Below are 7,720 nucleotides of genomic sequence, written 5' to 3'. Positions count from 1 at the left end.
TTTTCAAATGATAGTGAATAGCTACTTTGGGAAACTTCTAGCTCAATCAATGCCTTGCCGCCTTATACGGGTTCCACTCAGCTGTGTTTTTAAGAACAGAAACCTTCAACAAACAAGGGCCTTCCAGAATCATGGCAGCCCAAAGAAAAAAGACTACTAGGCAGCCTACTTTAAATCATGCAGGATTATAAACCTGTTTGTTCTGAGCCCCACTTGGAAGAGACAAACTTGCATGTGACAGTGAATAGGGATCATCAGAATACCTAACTGGGGAATACAGTTTCCCCAAAACCTATAGAGTTCAATAAATCTCTGAGTTTCCTGCTTAGAATATGAGGAAATTAATATCAGTACTTTATTCTACACTGTACCTAGAATTCTCTTGGTTTCTCCTAATTACTGTATTCTTCAAATTTGACTGAGCAGTATGGATTTTATATTTTCTTAGGATTGATTTCCTATCCCTTATTCCCAGTATAAACCACCATCTTATAATTTGGAATCTTTGCTACTCAGACTTTATCTGGTCTTGTCCATATTATGTTTTCAATATAATGGTATACATCAATGCCCTCAGGAATGGAGGTATCTTTAAGGTCACTGCCCACCATAATATGATAGTATGAGGGGGATATTCAGATATCCTTGTGGAAGGAGAGTGAAAGTACACTAGATTTCTTCCCCAGTGAAAGCAAAATATCCCTGATTAATCTCAACCACAGGAATAAAGGAGGATAAAAAGAGTCAAGATCAATAACCCCACCCCATGCACACTAGTACTAGGCTACAATGTCAGGAGCAAGTCTAGCCATAACTTTATTCAGCTTCCTATTGTCCAATGTTCAATACTAGGTACCAACTCTCTTTCCAATAGGCAATTCAGAGTTACTAGTATAACAAAGTATTAAATTATCCTTCAACTCCATCACTAAAGAAGAAACATATTTCATCTCCCACGAACCTGATAATGTTTAATGTTTACTATGTGAAAACATCTAGGCAACTTTAAGGGTCTTCATTTGAGCCTACCCACAATAATCTGCTCAGAGATTCTGAAAAGGCCTTGTAAATACTCCCAAGAGCCCATAATACCCTTTCCCTCCATTGTCTGCACTCCATAGACTTCCTTAAATGATCCAATTGGGGCTTTAGTAGATATACTAGATCCAGGTGGCACTGAATTTTCTTATAAATCTTTACTAACACCCCCAAGCTCTAACCATCAATTGCTTTCTTATCAACCTGGGGTGTTTCAGGAGCTACAATAGAAACTCTCTCTGGGAGAATGTGTTATCTCTTGCTACTCACCTAAAAAAATGAAGGCCTCTGTGACACTTCCTTCCCATTCCTGGAGCATTTATTGATACTGACAGTATTTTCCCAGCCTCAGTGGTCCCAAAACTCCTCAAATTTCATTAATTAATAAGCCCATACTTTCACAGCTGTGTTTTGAGAGATTTAAAATTAAAGTTTATGTGGCTCTACACAGAAGACAGGATTTAACTGCCTTCACAACAAGTTGGTCATAGACATAGAAGGGTGAATTGCACATTACTCCAGTCTATCAGACCTTTGCTTTAGGAACTCCATCTCTTTCCCTTGCAGATTCCCATAGGGAACCAGCTGCAACAGGAATTCATCTTTATGGGGTCAGAGGTGAATAACTCCCCATCTTAGCCACCTAAGAAAAGGACAAAGGGCAATCCTTGTCTGGAAAATCTAACTGGTTTAGCTGACAGTAGCAGTAAATCCCTGGGAAACTCCCCAAGCCCATGGAAGTGAGTTGTAGAAAGTGTCAACATTAACTACATTAAACTACTCCTTCAGGAGTTATTGTTCCAGTGATTCAGCAGATTTCTTTTTGAAGTGTTCATGCAACCTCCCCAGTTCCTAATAAGTGAGAGTCTGCCCACCCTTTGTTCCCTATCACTCTCCTCCTGAGAGCAATAATAAGTTACATCTGAGGCTTTTATGCCACCAGTGGGAGTTCCCCAGTTTCTTCCTCACCACCACTCTCATTCTCCATCTAAAGGCTCCAACTCAGCAGGATTTAGCCCAATCTCAATTGGGCCCAGTCTCTTCGTCATTACCCCTGTCAGGAGAGAATTTCTTCACTTGCACTGATACCAGCTCCATAATCCACCCTTTGGCCATCATTTCCTGATACTTAAAAGCTAAGGGCCTGGTTTCTAGCTGTTGAATATGCAGAACAAGTTCACTTTCAGTGAAATCATACCATCGGTCCAACTTCTGACTGACAGATAAACACAACCAGCAATGCTGGCACCTTCTTTACTCTCCCTGGCAGCTCACTCCATGCAAGTGAAAACCTGTCCTTATCCACGGAGAAGACTCTCCATATATAATCAAAAGGGCTCTGGCTATTAGGTGCTACTGGCTGTGTCAATCAGATATATCTTATAATGATCTGTCTTTAAAACACCCTTCCTACCTTGAGGTGAACCATATCCTAAGGATGGGCCTGATACCAACTTTCTATTAGTCTAAGTTTGATATTGAGATGAAATAAGGCATTCATATGACATTGAAAAGTTAACAAAAGTTTTATTTAATCTAACATAGGAAGGATATGCAACAAGGATCCAACAATGTGACCCTACCCCCTTCTTTATATGGAAATGAGTTAATTTAGTATTAACTCCATATAGATGGGACTTATTACACCCCCAGGTGACTAGGCAACCACACTAATATAGTCAGAGACCACCAGGAATCTTTGTTAAGAAAGACACAGCTTTAGTTTTTCCCCAAATCTAGATTAATCAAAGGTTAGATTAGAAGGCACATGGTAGATAACAATCCTTTTATAGAAATGAAAGGTAATTGATAGTGGTATTTTTTTTTTCCTAAAGCCAGTCCTACCATATCAAAACAAATATATAGATATAGATATAGATATAGATATAGATATAGATATATACACATACATATATATATATACATATATATAATATCAAGGGCAGAAAGAACTTGAGAGGTTTGGTACTGAATGCTTATCTTAATATTCAGAGTAGGATCATATGCCTTTTGTAGTGCTGGTAATGAGGTAACAAGGGCCACAGACCTCAGACCATCCTGCTAAACAGGAATCATCATGTTTAGTCTTTTAGCCCTCATTGTTTCTCTTCCATATCCTCTAAAAATCCCACTTCTGAGTTTGAGTTTTCATATCCTTTATCAGAGAAGACCTGACAATTTCTGCTTTCTTTTGCTATGTGGATCTAGAAAATGCCTACAACTTCTCTTCTCAGGAGTCATCCTTCCATTACCCTTTGTTCTTGCCCCAGGGATCAAGCAGAAAAAGTCAAAGCCCCCTTTTGAATGACAACATTTGATGACACCTATCATATCCTTTCTAAGAATTCTCTTCTTCAGACCAAATAATATTGTCTTTAGTCTCTTTATTATCCTAGTTAACCTTCTCTGGGTATTATGCTTCCTAAAATACAGTTTTTAGGACCAAACAATATTATAGATATAGTTTCATGGGACAGAGGGCACTAACTAACATTTTCCTAATACAAAACATTATTTCTCTCTTAATGTAACTTTATATTGATTTTTTTCAAATTAAATTCAAATTGGAATACATTTTTAGGTGCCTACTATGTGCCAAGTAGTGACTAGCTAGGAATAGAGACTAGACTTGTGATTTTCACTTATATGGAAAACTCCTTCTACTACCACAGATCTTCACCTTCTCTGCATTTTCAGTCTTTGTTACATAGAACAAGGCTTCTTAAACTTTCCCACTTGAGACTCCTATTCACCCAAGAAATTTTTACATAACCTGGATATATATGTATATAAAATAGGTACACAAATCAAATATTGATTGATAATAAATCATAAATTCATGACCCCCACAGTCACTTATGTAACTTCATATGAGAATGACACACACTTTAACATTTTTTAACCTAGAACAATGAAGTATTTAGGGTCACATACTCAGTGTATATCAGAGGTGATACTTAAATCCAAGTCATCCTGGTTCTAAGGTCAGATCTCTATCTACTATCCTTTGGTGCTTCTGAGAATACAAACATAAAATTCACAGCAGTGCTTACCCTCAGGTTACCTACTTTCTACTTGGAAAAAACTATACCCAAATAAGTAAATGCAATGTATTTACAAAAAAAGGCATTTGGGAGGAGGGGCATCATAGCTGGAGGACCAATCAAAAGACTTATTATAGACCTTTTTGCTTTCCCACTTGACTTACTAAAATACAATTTAATAAAATCTACAGATATTTCTCATATGACCTGTTGTCTAGCAACAGCTCCCAGTATATTTTTGTAAAATTTTATGAAAGCAAATAGAGAACTTTACAATGCTTCCTGTTAAAATCCATCATATTTGCTTTGTTCCATCTCTCTTGTCTGTTAAGGTTTTAAAATTCCAGCATTGATGTATTAAACTCCTAGGTATCAAATCTCCTAATGATGTTCTTTCAAAGTGACATCAGCCCATTAATGTCTATTTCTTAGGTTCCATCATTCAATCAATTCCAAATGCTAATTGTATCATCACTTCACTCTCCATTTCATCCAGAAGGATAGCATAAAAGGCTTGTCAAAAATGCTTTGTTAAAATCCAGGTAAAGTATTCCTACCCAAAAAAAAAAGTAATTAGATTAGGCTAACAAGACCTGTTTTCGCTAAGACCATGCTTTTAAGTGATAACTATTTCAATTCAAGATCACACTTTAATAGAGCCTAGAATTTTGCCAGGAATTGGCATCAAGTTCACAGGCCTATAATTTTAATATTCTACCTTCTTCCCTTAGTACTATGACAATACTTCCCTAACCATCAGTTTTTCAACATCAGCATTTTTCAAAAATATTTATTAGCAATAGAGCAATCACATATTATTTAACTAAAATGTCTATTCTTGATGGTTTGAACTCATTGAGAGGAGTTGGGTCTTTTATTTCCATCTTCTCCTTTATATTGGATTTCAATTTCTTGTTAACCATTTTTGTTTATCCTTCCCAATCCACGTATAATTTTCCTTAAGAGAACAAACAAACAAACAAAAAAAACCTACAAGAATTGATTAGTTCTCAGTTTCAATTGATCAAGGATGAACAAAAGCAGCTACACCCAAAGAAAGAACACTGGGAAATGAATATAAACTGCTTGCATTTTTGTTTTTCTTCCCAGTTATTTATACCTTCGGAATGTAATTCTCCCTGTGCAACAAGAGAACTGTTCGGTTCTGCACACATATATTATATCTAGGATATACTGTGACCTATTTAACATGTATAGGACTGCCTACCATCTGGGGGAGGGGGTGGAGAGAGGGAGGGAAAAAACCAGAACAGAAGTGAGTGCAAGGGATAATGTAAAAAATTACCCTGGCATGGGTTCTGTCAATAAAAAGTTATTAAAAAAAAAAAAAAAGAATTGATTAGTTCTGCTTTCTCTCTGTTGTCTTCGTAGATCAAAAGTCTGTAAATATAGGATCCCAAAAACTACCTCAAATTCAAGGAATTTGGGTCAACATCTAGTCAAACCCTCAATTTAGTACACACAATCAATGTTTCTTTTTTAGTAGACCAACAAGAGGACATTAGTTTAAGCAAAATGCATTTAATTGGCATAGCAAGCTAAATAAGAGAACTATCCTTGTATATATAGATGTACTACCCTCATATTCCTACACCTCAATTGGGTCAGGAAACACAGAGTAAATATGCATGATCAGGATACAATGGGCTTCATCCTAGCTGGAACCCCTTTTTATTCCTGCTGGAGCTAGCTACCTGATACTTTCTCTACTTGGCCGTATGATGGTATCATCTCATGGTCATTTTTTTTTTATAACTATACTACTATTATCTGATTCTCCTCTTTTTGACTCTTTGATGATTTTCCAATACGTTGAAGCTACATATTTTACAGATGAGACAAACAGAGGTAAAGTGTCACATAATTAGCATCTGAGGCCACATTTGAACTCAAGTCTTCCTGACTCCAGGCCTGGGTTCCATCTACTCCACCACCTAGCTGCCATTATATAACTACAATAATGAAAATAAGGCACTAAATGGCAGGACTCATTAATTGTAAAAAAAGAAATCTTGGTATTAGAAAAGATATAATACAATACATTTTTCTTCTCTTGGTAGAAAAGTGAAGGACTATGGAAGCAGAGCATTGTATAAATTGTCATTTTTATCAAATGCTTAATTATTATCCTTTATTACAATGAATAGTTTGATATGGTAGGAAAGGAGAAGGGTATATCTAGAAATGCTTCTATTGTGAAAAACATAAAAGTATCAATAACACCTTAACAAAATTTAAAAGAATTTAGTACTAAGAATTTTAGCAAGGAGAAACAACTTTAGCAGCTATTTATACAGTTAAAAAGTGCTTCATTCCCCAATTGATAAATGATCAAAAGATATGTACAATTTTGAGGTAAAGTAATAAAGATATTTATAGCCATTAAAAAAATACTCTAACTCACAACTGATTGAAGAAATGCAAATTGAAACAATTCTGAGTACTGAGCCAGAAAAGGATAATGACCAATGTTGGGGTGAATGTGGGGGAAAATGAGACATTAATGCATTGTTGGTGGAATTGTGAACTGATTCAATCATTCTATAGAGCAATTTGGAACTGTGCTCAAAGGGCTATAAAATCATTCATATTTTTGACCTAACAATACATTACTATATATGTATCCAAAAGATAATTTTTTAAAAGGGAAAAGAACTCATATGTATAAAGTAATTATAATAGTTCTTTTCTCACAAAAAGAATTGGAAATTGAGGGGATACATATCATTTGGGGAATGGCTGAATAAACTATAGAATGTACTTATGGTGGAATACTAGTATTCTATAAGAAGTGATAAATAGGATGTTTTCAGAAAAAATCTGGAAAATACCCCATGAGCTCATGAAAAATGAAATTTATTGCATACAAAGTAATAGCAATTCAGTTATGAATGACTTTGCTATTCTCAGCAATACAATGGTGGGAGACTAATGAAAAAAACTAAACGTACCCAGAGAAAGAACTCATCTAAAAATAGACAGCATACTTTAAAAAAAAAAAAAAACTTTATTTTTAAGGGGTTTTTTTGGGGTAGAAATCTATATTTTCTTTCACACCATGACTTTTATGGAAATCTTTTGCATAACTTTACATGTGCTTTCTCAAATATTTGTGGGGGGAGGAAGAGAGAAAGTCTGGAACTCAAAATATTTAAAATAAATATCTAAAATTGTTTTACATGTAACTGAAAAAATAATTTTTAAAAAAGAAGCTGGGCTCTGGGTCACTAGTTATCACCCATTCTCTGTACCTTTGTATGTAGATTTATGAGTCACTGGTTTTGTTTCTAGTTACTGATTCCTCTGAAACTTGTTTTCTCTTGCTATTCTTTGTAGTACTTAGCATGGCAATCATGTTGTACAATTCTCCTCTCCTTCTACTTCATTTTTTCATTAAACCTTAAGATTTCAAGAGTCAATGAATATATATATACATATATATGTAATGTGTATATGTATTTGTTTATATATATACATATATACACATATACATATAGTGTCTATATATTAGTGTATATTATATATATACAATACACACATTTACATATATATATATGCACACACATATTTGCTAGACTTTATTAGATACATTCTATTCTTGGTAAGGACCAATCATT

At 35.0% G+C, this 7,720-nt stretch overlaps 1 protein-coding gene across 1 annotated transcript in view; it reads right to left on the bottom strand.

Moving 5' to 3' along the window:
• Nucleotides 1-7,720, bottom strand: part of NSG2 (neuronal vesicle trafficking associated 2) — a 228,334-nt gene that overhangs the window by 149,011 nt on the left and 71,603 nt on the right. The gene's annotated exons all lie outside the window — the stretch shown is intronic.

The sequence above is a fragment of the Antechinus flavipes genome, chromosome 2 (assembly GCF_016432865.1).
Source record: "Antechinus flavipes isolate AdamAnt ecotype Samford, QLD, Australia chromosome 2, AdamAnt_v2, whole genome shotgun sequence".
Lineage (NCBI taxonomy): Eukaryota > Metazoa > Chordata > Mammalia > Dasyuromorphia > Dasyuridae > Antechinus > Antechinus flavipes.
This window is presented reverse-complemented; position numbering and strand designations above follow the sequence as displayed.